Source organism: Harpia harpyja, chromosome 6 (genome assembly GCF_026419915.1).
Source record: "Harpia harpyja isolate bHarHar1 chromosome 6, bHarHar1 primary haplotype, whole genome shotgun sequence".
In the NCBI taxonomy this organism is placed as follows: Eukaryota; Metazoa; Chordata; class Aves; order Accipitriformes; family Accipitridae; genus Harpia; species Harpia harpyja.
Genome location: NC_068945.1, coordinates 69,503,003 through 69,521,410, shown reverse-complemented (window position 1 = coordinate 69,521,410; position 18,408 = coordinate 69,503,003). Strand labels below are relative to the sequence as shown.

General features: G+C 47.5%; 1 protein-coding gene and 1 long non-coding RNA gene across 4 annotated transcripts in view; both read left to right on the top strand.

Moving 5' to 3' along the window:
• The first annotated feature begins 601 nt into the window (after nucleotides 1-601).
• LOC128143094 (uncharacterized) lies at nucleotides 602-9,936 on the top strand. Its single transcript, XR_008235608.1, has 3 exons — nucleotides 602-1,285; nucleotides 4,524-5,726; nucleotides 9,855-9,936. It is a non-coding gene; the product is annotated as an uncharacterized LOC128143094 (long non-coding RNA).
• A 702-nt stretch (nucleotides 9,937-10,638) lies between these two features.
• NRF1 (nuclear respiratory factor 1) overlaps nucleotides 10,639-18,408 on the top strand; it is a 73,000-nt gene continuing 65,230 nt past the window's right edge. For 2 of the 3 annotated variants that reach the window (XM_052789986.1, XM_052789985.1), the window contains exon 1: nucleotides 10,639-10,811. The gene's annotated coding sequence lies outside the window, so the exon portion shown is untranslated. Of the gene's footprint in view, nucleotides 10,812-14,381; nucleotides 14,549-18,408 lie in introns of all 3 variants that reach the window. The other variant, XM_052789988.1, reaches the window with a different exon arrangement.

Here is an 18,408-nt window from a genome sequence, read left to right as displayed (position 1 = left end):
CACATCATTTAATAAGAAGTGCCTGTTCTGTGAAGTATGAAGATAACCTGCCTGGGAGGAGAGTTCTCCATGCATGCTGAGATGTTAAACCAGAAGTTACAAAACTGATGTTTCAATGAAAGTTGTATTGGTTAAGCAATTAGTTACGATAGTTATTGCAGCTGGGTTTTTTCTTGAGTTTTCTCAGTGGCGATATGCTCAACACACTTGAAAGACACTTTAAACATGGGTCATCTCACCTTGCTTTGCATGTCTATAGCATAGCTATCTCTGCCTGAACTAGTCATGCTGGGTTCTCCCTATAGATAAAAAGGAGATGGGAAACAGGCACGTGAGGCATGACCACATCTGGACCAAAAGGTCTGGTGTTTGTTACATCTATGGCAAACCACTCATTCCTTTAAGTATTTAGCTACTGGAAAAATTAATTTACTATCTATGACTTTTTTGACCTCTCTTGGTCTGAAAAAATGTTTGTAGAATAAATCCACCCCCAAATCCTCATCTGATCTGATAGATGTACTACCATAGTACATGACGTAGCACTTTGCATGTTGAATACACAGTTACAACTACTTCGATTGCTTGTTGCATAGCAGGAATGATCTGGCTTCCTTCTTGTTTACACAAAACGTTGTCTGTGATAGCTTCTATGCGTTTCTCTTCATGGCGGTTCAAAATGGTATGCAGGCTGACAGACTTTCTTGAAACCATAATACGTTTATGTGTGGAGAGAATTTCTGTTCAGTGACATTTGCTTTTGATGATGCTGGGAATTTCCCATCCTTGATTTAATGTATCCTTCGCTAGAGGTGGTTGTGGAGGAGCAAGTGGGAATGCTTTGCACGTGTAAAATGGATTTTTTTTCATCAGAGAAGGGGAGGGGCCTGTTGAGGACATCTAGTTCATGTCTGTGGAGTTCGACTGGGTTGTAAGCAGATTTTATCAAGCCCCTAAGACAGCAGAAGTGAAGGCTGGATCATAAGTGATGTAGATGAATGATGTCATGTTCCTAGTTTTCTTAAGCTGACCTTTCTCTGGAAAGTGAATAATCTGGCAACATCAGTTGCTTCGTAAGAGAGCTTCATAAGGAGAGTTACGGTTGGTTTAAAGCTTCTAACATGACTTGCAATCTGCTTATTGGCAACAATCCGATGCTTGAAGAAATGAAAAGAAGAAAATGCCAACCCTTATGAAATTACTGCTTCTTCCAATACTACTGATAGTAGTGGCTCCTCTAGTGATCTCAATTTTGTAATCTCACCTTGTGCTTCAGTTCTTCAAGGTAAGTAATGCTTTATTTATTATTTAAAGCTGAAGCTCCCAGACCTAGTGAAACAGGCATCTTCTGCCAGGGTATATCAGAGCTTTCCAAGCATGAGGCTCTTTGTCTTATTGCGGTAACAACTGTTGAGTTTGCCCTGGTGTCCAGCTCACCTTAAATGATATGGCCTGAAATGGTGCCCTTGAAAGCAAGAGCCCTTCTTCTGTCACCTGTTGTTTTGGCTCCTGAGATATGTTATCCGGGAAGCCTGGCACCTTCTGAAAATAGATATAATACTTTGGGAGTACCTGATAATTATAGCTTGCCCTTTGGGAACTGTCCAAGGAGTAGCTCTGTTTTCTTAGAAATGTACATGCTTTCATTGATTCCTCATCCTTTTCCATTGTCTTATGCATGTGGCTTGCATAAGTTCCGTTGCCATCACCAGAAGGCAGATAGCAGAATAGGAAACATTTCAAGCTCTTACACTGGCAGTTGATACTTTGCTTTTCTTGCCTAGAACCACAGTTAGGGTCTGTCGCAATGCTTTGGCAGGTCTTAAAAGTTCTTCACAACCTGGCATTGCAAGCTTACTTGGAAGAGGAGATCAAAGTAGCTTTAATAGTTTGTGAGATTTCAGACCGACAGCCTCCTGGGGGTGTCTCTGGCGAGCTTCTCAGTGTCTCTTGAAATGTCCCAGGGTCGTTCAGCTCTCGGGTAGCTCCAGGACTGTTCCCATGCCTACATGTGGCAGAGCTGTGCTAGCCCTGAGCTTACCAGTAGTCATAACCCACAGTTCTTCATTGTCTTTACAATGACCTTTCATGAAGTGAGGATTGTTACGCCTCCTTTCTCTTAAAATTCCTTCCTTTCAGCTCTTTAGGGTAAGAAAGTGCACCACTTTCAGCCTTTCATTCCAATGTTATATTTTTTAAACCTGTTATTCTTGTTGCTTTCCTCTGTGCTTCACAATGCTACTGCTTCATCAGCACAAGGTGACAATTAACACCTCCAACGTGCAGTTTTTCTTCTCACATGTTGCTACATGAAAGTCATAAAACTGAGAATCATGGGATTAATCTCCCCTAAATCTAAATGTCTGCATCAATGCCTGGACTAGTCATCTAGATTCGTACAGTAAGAGCAGTTCAGGATGTGATTCCTCTGATTAAATGTATGCAGAGGCTTAAAGCAGCCGTGGGTGTCTTGTTTAGGTACAGGAACATCTAGTGAGACCTATCCCACTCTCTGTGATACGTAAGATTTTACTGCAAAAGCAAATTCAAATTTAGTGTGGATACAGAAATGTAAGTTCGTCATAAAGTGATGTGTCCAGGGAAACCAATATGGCCATGGCTTGGGGGTCCTAAGGAATTTGGCCTAAAGGCCATAAAAATGGGTATCAGAAAACTTGAAAACTTCCGTGACTCTAGTGTCTTGGATGATGAGGGTAAAATTGTGTGGGATATTCTCTCTGTCTAATCTTCCATTAAAAGGAAACCACCCGGCCTGCGCCTTTTGGGCATCCCTGTTCAGAGAACAAAAATACCTCCTGACTTCAGCACGGTGGTGTCTCAGACATGGAGGAGTGGAGCAGAGCTAGACAGTTTCCTTGGAGAGAAAGCGCAGTCGTCTTGAGCTTATCACTCCTGCACAGTTGTAAACTCAGCCCTGCTCACTCTCGCTAATAATAGCCAAGTGTAATTGTGTTCAGATGGCTAGCCCAGCCAGGGGAAAATCGCCTTGCCTGTTACGCAGTTTAGGTGAAATTGCCTTGAGTAATGAAGAAAAGCAAATCATAAATATCCAACTCGGTGTAAGCAGTCTTCAGTGACTGCTTGGGGAATTTATTTCCCTAAAACAAGCAGATTGGACCTGAAGAAGTATCTCACAGTGAGCGGATTCGCAGCCCTGTACAAAAGCCATTGCAGCAGCACGTTATTTGGAAGCACAGTACACGACAGTCCACGTTAGGAGGACGGCAGCTGGTCTAAGGAGCTGTCACCCTGGGGCTGGGCTCCCAAGCTCGCCGGAGCAGTGCTGGACACAGCTGCCCCTTATCAGCTCTGTCCCACAGTCAAGGACTGGGATTATCAGGTGCTCCAGCAGCAGCGCAGTGCTGGTACAGGCCAAGCCTCAGCAAGGAAATTAGACACTTGAGTCAGGCTATCCCTGTCCTAAGAACCGATTAAAAAAAAAAAAAAAAAAATCTTCACCAGTGTGTTTGAAAATAAGCTTCAGGCAAAACGTGGGGATGGGAGAGGAAAGCCTTCCTGCCAACAAGTTCCCAGCTCATGTCTTCCTTTTTTACAGTCTCATCTTTGCCTCCCCATTAACTGTTTCTGCTGTAAAATCTACTGTAGCTTGGTGCTTAGCTGCAAGAACATTGCAATGGGCACTGAAAAGCTATACATAATAGCCTAAGAGGGCTCTTGCGTGCCATTCTCTCTCTCTGTAGTTGTTACTGTTACTGCTGTTTCACAGAGATGAGAGAATGGCACTCATCCAGCAGTGCCGTCTTTTATTTCTAAATACTCTGGGTACTGGCAGAATTGAAACAATTAATCACTAGTTATGAGAAGCAGTGAAGAGGCTGGCTGCTGCGGTGCGAGCCCAAAATCCAGACTGCTTTTGGTTACTGGTTGCTGCAGAAGAGGAAACACAAGTAAAGCTGCTGTCCCCAAGACATGTCCTGGATCGCTTGTGTTGCTGCACATTCAGACCCCATTTTGTTGTATAATCATATACGCCAAAACAAGGGTCTCAGCCCCAATCTTGGGTTATCTTCTACACCTTCACGCCATGCACCCTTTCTCCCTGCTGACGAGAGAACTGAGGTCTCCAGAGCCCGTAGCACAGATCCTCTTTGTGCTGTAACCCTCCCTGCTCCTATGGGAAACCTTTTGAGGCTTGAGGCTGCCTCAGAGCCCTGCTGGTCCAGGCGACTATCCAAAAGAGACCTTCAAAAATAGGCAGCGGGGCCCTAAAATCATTTATTACTGTCCAAGAAAACAAATCTTGAAATTAACTGTTGACTGCCCAATTGCTTTCTATTCCAGGGTTTTTCACTGGTGCAATTATGAGTGTGAGCTGGCTCTGGGCAGTGATGCCAAAGAATTATAAAAAAGGGTAAGTTCTGCGGTTAGAGTTATGGCGTCATAACCCAGAGAGGCCATACTGGAAACTCTGGTCTTGAGGGGCTCTTGTGACACTGAACCTGAAATAGAGAAAAAAAGCTCTGAATGTGTCTTTTTCACAGAGGTACTGGCAAACTGGGAATGAGACCAAACATGTTAAATAAAAAGAAGCCTGGAGAACTGGAATTCTATGGGAAAATGCCTCCTTCCCTCTCCAATACCTGGCAAAGGTAATCACATACTATCTTCAGCCTCTTCGCTCTGTCCCGTATTGCACTGTAACACCGGACAACTTTAGATGCTTGTGTGTCATACTCTGTGCAGAAAACCGGCAAGATCAGTGTATGCAGAACCTGACCAAACTATATTTGAACAGAAAGAGTGAAAATAAGCTGAAAATACCTGAGAACGGTCCACAAAGGTGGAGAACTAGGCATAAGGATCTAAACTGAAGAGCGGGGATATTCAGATGAAAGTCCAGAAATCTGTGTTTGCAGAGCCCTGACAGGCTCTGGGGGATGCTGCAGGAATCCACTGTCCTACCAGTAGCAGCTCTCCAGAATTATTGCACCTGTGTAGAGTTTGATGACTACACGAACTGTAACAGAGCTTTTCATCACAGGAATCCTCCCAAAAGTTGGACTTGGCTTTGGTCTAATCTGGCTCCAGAGGAAGCTGTGGCAGCCAGAGCCCAATCAAGGCTACTTATAACAAACTCATTGCACTATCAACATTCTCCCTAGAGTAATGAAAACCAGCCTGGTTCTTTATGAGCCGTGCAAATCTGGTTTATTGCACCTTACTGAACAATCACTGTTGCAAAGACTCATATTAAAGGAAAGCAATGGATGCAGTTTTTTTTAATCTGAAGAAGAGGGAGAGAAGAAAAAGGCCAAGCAGCTGTGTCTGTATTCTTCCCTTCAGTCTGCACCGTGAATGTTTAAGAAACTGCTCAGTTAGTTCTGCTAAATCATCAGGGTGTTTTGTTTACAGCATAGTGGGTGAATCAGTTCCTTTTCTCTTCTATGGGCTTAAGATGAGAATAAAAACTCCTTATGAAAGAAAATAGACCCATCCACTTTTTCTCCCCTGATACAAGATGCCAAGTGGCTGGGATTCCACCTCTTCCATCGCTTGCAAGCAAAGGCAGCCAATAAGTGCCAGCAGGCAGCAGATGTTTTAACTCTGAGGCAGCTAGGACATTTTGTGGCAAGCAGACCCTGAAGAGAATTTCTGCCAGGAACGTGTCTTCTGCTGCACGACCACGTGCAGCTCCTTCATCTCCAGCACGCCGGAGAGCAGCCTTCCCATATAAACCCAGGAAGGTAACAGATTCTTGTTTGTTGTAATGTCTGTTGTCATAAAAATAAGCTAGAGTTGGTGTGTTCGGGAAGTCCTAAAGCTACACTTGTGTCTCCAAAACACTTTTTGGGAGAAATCTCCCTCCTGCCCGCATTGGCTTAGCTGACAGGAGCAATGCGTTGGATTGCCCTGGTCTATGAGATACGCTAAATACACCAGCAAGGGCCTGTGTCTCATCCCCTTACGAAAGCATAATCTCCGGTTTTGGTCCCTAAAAGTCAGTAGTACTTTTTCACTCTTGCAAACCTCCCGGTTGTAATGCAGCCACGCTCCTGCAGAAGAAAAACCTTCACTGGAGCTAGGGCTCTTATTTGTGCATGGACCCTACCATGGCACCTGAAAACACACAAAATCTGTGACCCAAGGCTGGTGGCACTTTCAGGCCAGACCTGTCTGAGGCTGTTGGCCGAAGCTCAGAAGCCACTTACGCTGCTGGTAATAACCCACCCATGTCACAAAGCAGCGCCAGCTAATTGACCCAGACACTCCCATTCCCTTTATGCTTTCCTGTGCATCTTTTCCTAAGCAATCCTTCTTTCTTACTCATCTGTTTTCTTGCTCTGTCCCAGAAGTCACCGACCAAAGACAAGGTGATCTGCTAAAACCACCTGTACGTGGTCTTCTGACCTCTCTCCGACAGCCTCACCACACCTAAGCCAACACATCCAGCTGGTATCTTGCTAACACGGTCCTCGCATTATCCCTTCCACATTTTCTCTTCCCAGACCCAGGATGTGGACAGGTAAACCTTTCGGGGCCTGCACTGTCACTGGAGCTCCCTTCCCCCACAGTGCATCATCGTTACTCCCCCATCTTTCCCTGAACGCTGGATACGGCATGTCCTAACCAGCCCCTGGCATTCCCATGGGTGCGCAAGCCAGGCTCCCTATCCTTCTGCTGGCCAAATGTACATTTGTACTAGCAATTAGTCTTTTCCCAACCCTCTTCACTGTCATGGTTTAACCCCAGCCAGCAACTAAGCACCATGCAGCTGCTCTATCACGCCCCTTCCTCAAGTGGACAGGGGAGTGAAAATATAACAAAAGTTTCATGGGTCGAGATAAGGACAGGGAGGGAGGGATCACTCACCAATTACTGTCACGAGCAAAACAGACTCGACTTGGGGAAAATTAACTTAATTTATTACCAATCAAACCAGAGTAGGGTAATGAGAAAACCAAATCTTAAAACACCTTTCCCCCACCCCTCCCTTCTTCCCGGGCGCAACTTCACTCCCAAATTCTCTACTTCCTCCCCCGCCAGTGGCGCAGGGGGACGGGGAATGGGGGTTGGGGTCAGTTCATCACACGTTGTCTCTGCCGCTCCTTCCTCCTCAGGGACAGGACTCCTCACTCTTCCCCTGCTCCGGCGTGGGGTCCTCTCTCCCCGGGCTGCAGGTGGAGATCTGCTCCCCCGTGGACCTCCCTGGGCTGCAGGGGGACAGCCTGCCTCACCACGGTCTTCCCCACGGGCTGCAGGGGAATCTCTGCTCCGGCACCTGGAGCATCTCCTCCCCTCCTTCTGCACTGACCTTGGGGCCTGCGGGGTTGTTTCTCTCACATGTTCTCACTTCTCTCTCCAGCTGCAGTTTCTGTGCCCCAGCAACATTTTTTTTCCCTTCTTAAATATGTTATCACAGAGGCACTACCACTGTCACTGATTGGCTTGGCCTTGGCCAGCGGCGGGTCCGTCTTGGAGCCGGCTGGCCTTGGCTCTGTTGGACATAGGGGAAGCTTCTAGCAGCTTCTCATGGAAGCCACCCCTGTACGCCCCCCACTACCAAAACCTTGCCACGCAAACCCAACACATTCACGTAGGATTACGGGTCTATGACACAGCGCAGTCTGGATCTCCATGAGAACCTGGAGAGATACGTGCTGATGCTCAGTATTTCAAAGAGAAAGAGTTAGCTTGTTTACACTGGGAAATCTTGCCTCTCTGGAGGACTTTTCTGGTACATCCCAAACAAATGTCCACGCTGTTCCCTGTTGAGAGGCTTTGGTCCCGTGTGCACACTTCTCTTAACTAAGAGCACTTTGAGAGGGGTGAAAAAAAAAATGAGCACATGCGCCAGCCACAGTCCCAGCACATTCAACAGCCATTGACTCATACATGTGCAATTTCACAAGCCCATGGTTTGATCTGCCCATTCCAAACCGATTAGCCACATGTGGCCTTGAAAATATGCACCTGGATGGGACCCTGAGGCGTCATGTCATCCCTCTCTCTCCCTGAGGCACAAGCAACTCTACCTACAGCATTCCTGAGCAGTATTTTGTCTAACCTGTTCCTAAAAGCTCCAGTGGGGGAGTCTCCAGTGTCCCAAAGCTCTTTCAGTATTATCACATCCTACCACTATGGAATTTTCTTGGCGGCTCATCTAAATCTACCTTCCTGTGATGTACCAGGAAGTGACCTTCCTCCTGCAGAGATTCTGGGTCACTGTGGGTTATACCAAGCCTGCCGGGTGGCATGGCCCCAGGTCTTGGTGCTTGTGGCCCTGCTCCAAAACTGCTGATTAGCACAAGGGAATTCCACTGCTGTTACAGTCCGCATCAGCTGCCGCCACATGTCTGCCTGCGCTGGCAAGGCACTCCCCCGTCTTCAAGGAGCAGCAAGCCCCAGCCAAAACACCTTCATGGCACTGCAGCAGAAGTTACATTCATCTCAGCAACTGGCATAAGTCATCATTTGGCCTGGATCCACATTTCCTACCTATGGGAGGCCAATGACAGAAATCCAGAGCATCCAAAACTCAGAGTGATTGAGTCTGCGGGCCAAGATAACATTCACGTGAAAAGCAGAGGTGTTATTTTCCCCACAACGTGCTCTGAGAGTGTGCAAGTAATAGCAAAGATCCCCCCCAAAATGCAGGGGCACTGCAGAAGCGACAACTGGAGTGTGCCTCTGCAGAGTGGACAGTCGATCCTGAGCTGACCTGACGTGCATGCCAATTGCCTCGGGTGGCTCTGCAGACGAGGCACACCAATTAGCATTTTTCCATACCGTGCTTTCCATATTATTCCATCTTCAGATGGGTATAGTACGGTCATCACTTCCTGCCCTAAGAAGTCATCTACTCTTGCTTTATTCTATTTGTCAACAGAAAAAATTGGGGGCCATGTTTCATTCCACCTATCAAACGAAGCTGTTCATTTTCTGTATTTGCCTGACTATGAGAGAATTTGCCGAGTGCTGTGAGCTGGCAGGCATGTAGGACGCATCCCCTTTTACAGGGGCTGGTACTGCATGCTTCAAGGGAACTTGTAAAATCCCAGTAGTGGATATTAGTATAATGACAAAAATTTTATCATTTTTAGTACAATGACATACCCACGGAATAGGTTTCTACCAGGCACAGATGGTAGGCTGATGCCCTGAACGAAACAAATTACATACATTTTACGCCAAAAAAAAAAAAAAAAAAATTAGGATTACTCTAATATAAAAGTCCACTGAATTTTTGATCCACCAGATCTTTAGCACAGAGTGCATAATAAGCACGTAAGATCCTTAATGAAGGAATATCAATGAAAATATTTTGCTTTCCAGGCTGCTCTTAACCAGCTTCTGTTAACTCTTCTCCTAGTACCTGTTCTCATTGTATTTTCCATGTCATTCTTTAGGTGTGGGGAAAACATCTTAAATTTGACAACTTCAGCGCATCAGACGTCAAGTCCTTTCTTAAGAGTCCCTCCTACAAAACACAGATTTATACCCATTTTTATTATTTCCCTCATCTCCTTTTCTCTCTGTGTTTTAAATCCTCCTCCTCCTTTGTAGTTCAGGTTCCTACTGAAACCCCAGGCTGCTTGGGGACAGCAACAGCCTTCAAACGTGAACACCTTCCCCCCAGAACAAGGCTGCGAGCCTAATAGACGTCCCTCAGCCCTGAAACAGTAATACAAGAAATCATTAGCTTCCATATACCAAGAAGGGTAATTAGAGGGGCTAAAGCCGAGTTCAGCTCATCGATACCCACTGGGCAGCAAGGGGAACAAGAGGGTTTGTGGGGTACGTTTGTGTTTGGGGCAGAAAGCAGGTGGTCAGTCTGCTAACGGTCTTACCACCATTTTCTTTCTTACATGCAGAAGGGACACCCGTCCCCTTGGCGCAAGACCAAGCTGTGTTTCAGAGGAGCTCCAGCGCAGGAGCCACAGCTGCTTCAAGCCGGCGGCCCTCACCGGGAGTGGGCAAAGATTTACAGCTACAAACAGATGGCCTCTCGCACGCCCCGCCGGCCTCCCGACGTGTTATTTTGATCTCTGTCTTTTTTTTTTTTTTTTAAAAAATCCCCAGATTAGCTCAGCAATATGGTTTCTCCTACCCCAAAACCACCAGGGCGGTACGCGGCGGTGTGCAGGCGGGAAAGCCGTGGCCCAGCAGCAGGCTGGGATGGTTTGAAGCGGGCTTTTTCCACAGAAAAACGTGACCGGGACCGCAGCCCGCTTGGCTGAGGCGCCAGGTCCAGGGCAGCCCAGGCTGAATCCCTCTCCCCGGCCCCGCCGTCTCCTCAGGACTCTCCCGCCCGCCGCCCGAAGCCCCTTCGCACCTCCTCGCTGAAGGGGAGAATGGGCGCGACCTCCCCAAGATGGCGCCGGCATCCCCCTCGCCCCCTCAGCGCCCCCACACCTCGCCAAGGGGCGGGGGGGGGGGGGGAGGAAGAGGCGCCGCGACCTCCACAACATGGCGCCGGTGGCCGCCCGCTCCCCGCCGCCTCCTCGTCCTCCTCCCTCGCCCCTCCGCCGCCCCGACCTCCCGCACATGGCGCCGCCGCCTCCCTCGCCCTCCTCATCATGGCGGCGGCGCTGGGCTATGACGCCATACGTCCTCCTCCTCCTCCTCCTCCTCCTTCCCCCCCCCCCCTCTCTCCCTCTCCCCCCCGGCCTCCTCCCGCCGCCGCCGCCGCCGCCGGTCCCCGCCTCTCCCGCTCGCCATTGCGGCGGCTCAGGGCGAGCCGCTCCGCGTCCCCGCTCGGCTCCCCTCCCCGACCGCCAGCCCGGCAGAGGCTCCACGGCGCAGGCCCGCCGCAGCGCAGCCGCTCTGAGGTGAGTGTCCTACCGCGCAATCTCCCAGCTCCTCCAGCCCGGCGCAGCCGCAGCAACGCGGGGGCCCCCGCCGGCCGCCCAGGCACCCCCGGCTCCGGCGCCCGCGCCTCCCCTCAGCGCCGCCGCGGGGACGCCTTAGGCCGCGCTAGGCCCCGCCGGCGGGGTCGGGGAGGGAAGGAGGGAGGGAAGGAGTGTGTGTGTGTGTGTGTGTGTGTGTGTGTGTGTGTGTGGTGGGGGGGGCGGCGGTGATGGTGGAGCGCGGCCCCGTGGCGGGCCGCTCCCGCCCGGCCGCCGAAGGCGGAGGAGGAGGAGTGGGGGGGAAGCTGCGGGGCCTGCGGGGCGCCGGGGGCCTCTCCCGGCCGCGGGAGCCCCGGGGGGGGGGGGAACCGGGCTCCCGCCCTCCGCTCCCTCCCTCCGCACAGACACACACACACACCCCCGGGGGGGGGGGGCAGCGGGGACGGGGAAGGGGGGAAAGGGGGAGGCCGCTGCGGGCCGGCCCCGGGCCCACGCGTCTGGCCGAGGCGGCCGTGGCAGGCTGCGGGAGCAGGTTGCTCCGGCCCCGCTACGAGCCCGTCCCGCTGCGGGGAGGGAAGTTGGGTCGCGGCTGCAGCCATTTGCGGGGCTTTTCTTCTGCCTTTTTCCTTTCTTTCCCCCTTTTATCCTCCCCCCCCCTTTTTTTTTTCCGTCTTTTTTTTTTTTTTTTTAAATTTTCCTTTTGCTGACTGCAAATGGATGCCTTGTGGCAGCGTCCTGGGCCGGCGCTGCCCTTTTGCATATGAGTTGGGGAGCGGGGCTGCTGCTGGGAGGGCACCGAGTTTAAATGCTGCTAATCACGCAAGCAGAATGTTTTTTTTTTATTTTTTTCTTCCCCCTCTAATATGCCCAAAAGGGGGTATAAGTCGTGTCTCTTTGTTCTGGGGTTATACAACATCTGGCTCAGGAGAGACCTGGTTCATGACTGAGGTGCTCAGAACCTTGTTAGTGTAAATAATAATTACAGGGCAGAAGTATTCGGCTCAAAAGTCTTCATATGCGTGGGGTTACTAAGTCCTAGCTTTCTTGCAGCTACAGATAATTTTCATAGCGTGGGGAGATGTTTTCTGTGCACCTCTTCGAGATTTGGATCTCTGCTTTATTTTTTTTCCTCCTCCGCTGGAACCATCTTCCTTACTTCCAGAATTCAGGATTTTTATCTTAGGAAGGGCATTGCTGTTCTGGTTTTTGTCTCTAGTGCGTTAGCCTTGCTGCTGTCCAAGCATGGTTTTAGACTCTCTTCCTGTGTCCTGGACACGGTGAGAGTATTTTCAGCATTGTGGTGGCTGTGTGCAGTTGTTATTTTTCAGAGTTTTGTTCGTGACATCATGGCAACTTGTCTCCATCCTCCCTTTAGCAGTAGCATTACCTTGTCTTCTAGTTCATCTGCATCACAGTTGCTCATTTTTAAAACCTGCTATATTGAACTTGTAATGCCCTAGTGTTGGGGAAAGAGATGAGAGAGAAATTGTTCATCTTTTTAATTTAGATTTTCATGCCTGTGGTAAAACTGGGAGCAACAGTTTTTTTTCATGGAGGGTGAAAAAGGCCGTATATGACGATGGTAACTTTGGAAAGGGCATGATTATATTAACTCTTTTTTCAGGGCTTTAATCTTGTCCGTCATGGATAAGTGTTATAGTGTAGTGAGTAATTAAATAATCTCATATGCTTATGTAATTTTCTACACGTGCTTACTGTTTTATAGGGTGTCACAGTTGTTTTTTATTGTACTTTATTGTATCGCAGTTGTTTTTCAGAAGTCTCACATAATTTTTTGTACAGGCTTTACGGTGAACGAGGCATGGGCTCTTACGCACAGGCCATAAATACAGCAAGCTGGGGAACCCTCTGCCTCATCCAGTACGTGTTTTGTGCAGTTCTTACAATTTCACGTACCGCAATGGCATCTGCGCTTTACAAAGTGTGTGGCCTGATGTACATTCACGTTATATAGGTGGAATGAAGCACGGGTCTTGTAAAGCGTCGTTTGTTGGCAGCCTGGATAGAGCCAGTGTTCGCGTCTGTGTAGGCAATATGATTTTTGGCGTGGAGCAGTGAAAGTGGCCTTTCTGTTGAATCGAAATCTTTCTGTGGACCCCATTAACTCGCGGCATTTTCACTTCGTACCTGTTGTGTTGCACGGATGCTCCTTTGGAGGTAACTTGGCCTGGCCGTGCTCTGTGTAACGAGCATATGAGTTACCCTGATGCGAGTTTGTGTTGTGGATGTGGACTGTGCCATCCCAGTTGCGCTGCCTGGTGTGCCAGAACAACAAATACCCTGACCCCAGGAGCAGATAAGCCGTCCTGGCAAAAAACAGCTATACCAGCGAGAGTCCTTAGTGTGTGCCGTGTTGGTCGGAGGTTCTCTATAGCTCCATCGGGAAAATGTGTGGCACAAACTCATAGAGGATTAAGCTACGGTGAGTGAAGGCCACTTTGTTTCTGAGTAACGTTCGCCACGCAGGGGTTTTATGCGCTGTAATATTGCACTTCGATTAATTGTCTCACCTTTCCTGGACAAAAGCCCCATGATTGGTCGGCTGCACAGATGTCAGCTTTCAGACTACAGGTATTTTGGCATGAGGACTACTTGAAGTGTTGGAATTTCATAATTTTTCTGTCACTCAGGAGCCTGAATCATCTTTTCTTAGACTTAAACCAGCCAGTTTCACTTCTGGCAAGCTCAAGCTGGAAGATTCAGCCTCGTAAGTGAAAATAAAGAACCACATGACTGCAGGAGCCCAGGTTGGGAGCACTGGGGCCGCCTTTATTGTAAATCTTGCTTCTAGGCTACATCATGTCAAACTTACGCTGCCATGTGCATGTACATGTTCTGGGAATATTTCCATTACTGCTTCCACCTGCTCTTCATTTACCCACTGAGGGAGATTTCCATGCAGCTTCTCCATCTCTTGAAGGCTTTGGGAATCACTATTTTTTTTGCCTTACCCTCTTCTGATCTGGAAAAGTATCCTCTAGGAAGGAAGCAGACTGCAGTGACTCTGCTGTGCCCCTGTATCCCTTTTACCAAGAAAATTTAGTACAGACTTTTATACATAAGAACATTGCATGCTGTCAGTAGAAATCAGCTGATGTTGATGATTGTCAGTGCAAGAGGTACTGTAAAATTTAGCCTCTGTCTTTCTTATGCTGCTTCTGAAGTAGATGCAGAGGAAAATAATACAGTTGAGATTTTTTTTGTATTACTGATTATCCGGCTTGAGTTATTTAATAAAATAATTTTAAAATACACCCCTTGATCTTTTTAAATAACTTGTGCTGCATGGTGGGGATCTTACTTTTACTATGTAGTAGTTACTGTAGTAGAAAGATGGAAAATGGTGCTGAGGCGGCATTTTAAGCGGATACTTGTGACTCATGCAGCTCTCCCCTAATGAACTTCATTAGCTGTTTGATACATAGCCACTTGTTAAGCATGCTTGTCTAAAATTAGGACTGGCTACAGCCAATTGTAAATCAAAATTAAGGATAAAAGTTTCCACTTACTCCAGTTTAGTTTTCACACCAGATTCAGAGCTCTGTTGCTGGTTATCATGCTCTTCTGGATCTTCAGTAAGGTTCGTCCTGCTGAAAGTCTCATGAACCACTGAAGACCCTCCATGTGAAGGAGTCAAGTGGCACACAGTCTCTAGTGTGGTCTCTCGGTGCTGGGGCAATGTTTTTCCGTGTTTTAAGGTAATCCATCCTCTTATGGTTTTGAATGCAGTTGTTTGTTAGAGGATCAGTTTAATAGTTTCTCACATTCCCACTGTTGAATGCAGATACGTGCCCTTGCCCCGATCTGTTCGTCACTTGCTTTAGTGAGTGAATTTGTGTGTCAGCTATTGTGAATCTCTTCATCAGCTCGTTCTGTGTGTGAATCTAAACCAGGTAAATATATCCTGTTTTTCAAGTATTGCAAACCATAAAATGCTGAACATTACTAGCATCTTCTCTTTGCTTCCACCTGAAACTTAAGCTTCCACCAGAAACTCTCACCGCTTTCCAACGTCAAGGCTGTACCACTAGCAGTGGAGTGTGGAGAAAGGTTTTAAGGTCTGGAGTCGTGCAGGCTGCCAGGGCTTTGTTCCATGGGTGGCAGGAACCTCTCACCTGTCTAGGCTAAACCTGGACCATCCAGGCACCATCCTGCTTTGGGGAGAATCCAGGTCAATTCTGTATCCACTGCAGCCATTGCAACAGGCTTCAATAGTTGTGGTGTTTTGCTGATTCCAGCCCTGTTGCTTTTGCTTTGTCCCAAAAACTGGTGGGGTTGAACCAGTTGCCGGTCCCATTGGGAAGGTTGGCTGGAGTCCTTCCTCCCTGTGCAATGGCACCACTCACTAGGAGACATCAGAGCCCGTTATCCTTTTGGGAATAGTACAGTTTCTAACTAGGACCAGACCTTGTGTTCTCACCAGGATTGTTAGTAAGGGGGCAGCTGGGAGAGGACGGCCAAGTAATCAAGTCTGTACGCCCACTTTGTTTTGGAGATCACTTGATGCGTTTAGCTTTATGGGAAGGACTTCTGTCTGAGGCTGCTCTGGTTTTGTTGTGGATGAGTCGCCTGCCAAACTCCAAGAAGGAGTCCCTTCTATTGACAGATAGAAAATGGGGAGGTGGAGACTATATTTGGTGGAGCACGTAGGAGAGTGATAGGCGTCCTGATGCGCATTGACGTTTTGATGTCAATGAAATAACGTGGTGGGTTTTTGGTTTTGTGGGGTTTTTTTCCCCCTCCTGTAAGAAAGATGCAGCTGTACAAAGACTCTTAGGACGCTTATGATGGAAGGTGTGTTCCATCCAAGCATTAGCTCTATAGGGTTGGGAAGTCCAGCATCTCCTTTTCTTGCTGTTTTTTATCCTTTCTTACAGACCATACTGCTTTCAGTGGGTAATAGAGCCTGTTTTTGTGCTGGAGGATGAGGGCTGGTGTCTCCTCCACACGGAGCATGGTGAGGTGCGTTCTGCTCTTGGTGCTGGGCTCTGAACCTCTGCTTCCTCACTGGCATTGCTTTTGTTGGGTGTTGATTGCTTTCTGCCTCTGTGAGGCTGTGTATAAGGCAGATGTGTGAATTTTTTTATCTGTTTGCTCTGTGTGCTGTCTGTATTGCCTATAAATAATAAATGGATTGCTCAGATGCTGCAGACTGATAGCGACTTGGAGGGTAACTCAACTTTTTCAGTACTGTTACAAAATTCATCTGACTTCAAATACATAAGCAGAAAAACATAAAAGTATATTTTCATTTATAGAGCATGCTTCTTTCTTGTAACCAGCGTGATCAAGAAATGCAGTCCAAAAGAAACTGAGTCCCTCCCACTGTTTATTACATAACCATCTAATTAAAGTAATCAAATGGGGATGACTTCGAGGCTTGGAAAACTTCCCCATAGTCTGGGTCAAAAATACTTGCAAGACCACACCCCCCGAGTCTCCATGCTTTATTTACCTTGCAACATCCTCTAGAGAGGAATGGTGTGTAAATTAATTCTTCCCCCCGTAAGTTTATTATTGCTGTCAGCCATTAAAGTCTCTTCTGCTGCTTCTGCAGCCGCTTTCTTGGGCACAAAGAAAATCCTTTAACTCCTGGTTTCCCTTTTGAAAAAGAAGGGACTTCAAAGAGTCCTGCTCCCTTTGCTCCCTAGAAAATGCGTGCTGATTCGAAGCTCTTCTCATAGTTGCTTTGGGTTGCAAGTTAGTTTTTTCCAGGCTTATTATTTCTGCATCATGAGTATTCATGGCAATTGGCAGGTAAATCAGTAAATTGGGTCTCTTGCTCGAGAAGGAAATGGTGTATGTTCCTGTGATAGCTGTAATACTTAAACCCTGATAATGAGAAGCATATGTAGATGGAGGTGGTGGTGAAGAAATGTGAAAGACATCTAAAGTACAAAATGTAGCAGCAAATAAAAATTCATGGTCCATTTTCAGTGTACAATCACTTTCAAATACATGGTTGTGCATTGCAGGAACTCTGAAAACTTTGAATTCCCATGGGATTTGCTACTGTGCTGTGTATTCAAAGCAGGAAAAGCCCCACCTGAGTGCTGACTTAAGGTGGGTCAGGATGGGAAAACCATGATGGCTCAATCTTGGATGTTCTCCACGTGCGTGGGAAGTTTGAGATTCTCATAGAGTAGTACTCCCATAAGCCATGCTGACCTATGCCCCTTCTCATAAGATAGAAGGAAATAACTGCTTAGTAAGAAGAGTATTAGTGGATGTACTCCTGTGTGTGATATAACCCTGCTTCATCTTTTAACAAATGGCTTGGGTCTTGAGTGTTCAGTTTTGCCCGTGTGGAAGACAGCTGAGTACTAAGCAGGGCGCTTGGAGAACACGGTGGCCTGCTTAACAGGCTCTTTGTCAATTCTGGAGAGAAAAATGTTTGAACCAGCAGTTAAATCCAGCGTGCAGTTACTTAAGACTTAAATAACTCGCAGGCAAATCTCTTTGATCTAGTTGGGCTGTAGATGCACTTTTTTCCAGAAAACACAAATCTTAATCCTGCACAATACGCAGCTGCAAATGTAACATGCACTGGATTTTCTTGTATGCCTGGTGCTTCGTTTATGGAGGTGACACTTTCCCTTTTCAGGGTCTTTGCTCATTAGTTTCCAGTGGTTTTGCTGGAGACTTTTTCCTCCTCATCCGCAGTCTTATGGGGCAGGCAAGCAGACGTGTTCTTGAACTGCAGGAAACAGTTGGGAGGGAACCTGTCCTTTCCTTTTTCCCAGTTCCAGGTGCTAAGGGGAGGAGGTATCCCATTTTTTACTGGCACTGAACCGAGCCTCGCTGTACTCTGTCACCTCAGATGCCCTAAAGGGCCCTGCAGGGTAACCAGAGATGCCCGTTTTTGTGAGCCTGGAGGAGAATCCCCCAGTTCTTCCTCATGTGAATGCAGGTACGGTAGTTGACATCAGAGGCTGTCTGCAGACCTGTGAGTGCACAACCTCTCCTCTTAAACAGCTGTATGAAAAGAACCCCAAACTTAGGTAGAATAAGATCTTGAAAACAAATGCTATTGTAGTATGTATTTTCGCTACAGGATTTAATTTTTTTTTTTCTGGAAGACAGAATGGCCTGGATTCCTAATCTGTCTGTCTGCTCATGACATAGAGGGTTTCAGTATGTATTGCAGGATCGGAGGGCAAATGAATTAAAAGAGTAAAAGTATAGGACTACAAGAGGAGAGTTGGCTTTTTTTTGGTTTGGTTTTTTTGTTTGTTTGTTTTGTGGTCTGGGACAACTCATCACTACTTAGTCCATTGCCTGGGACCTTCTGCGTACACAGGTTGAATAGCTGTACCCTTCCTCATCCAGCTAAGGTGGCACCACCCCTCCTAAAACCAGCTACAGTCATACTGGTATAACTCACGCGAGGTTTAGGATCAACCAGACCGTATTAAGTATCTCTCTGAAGACTGCATCATTAACAGAACCATCAATGAGGGGTGGGCCAGGCTTGCCATTTTAGGGTGGAAGTTAGATAATTACACATGGTTAGGGCTGCATCGACTGCCTTTACCATATGCTAAATCGGTTGAATTAA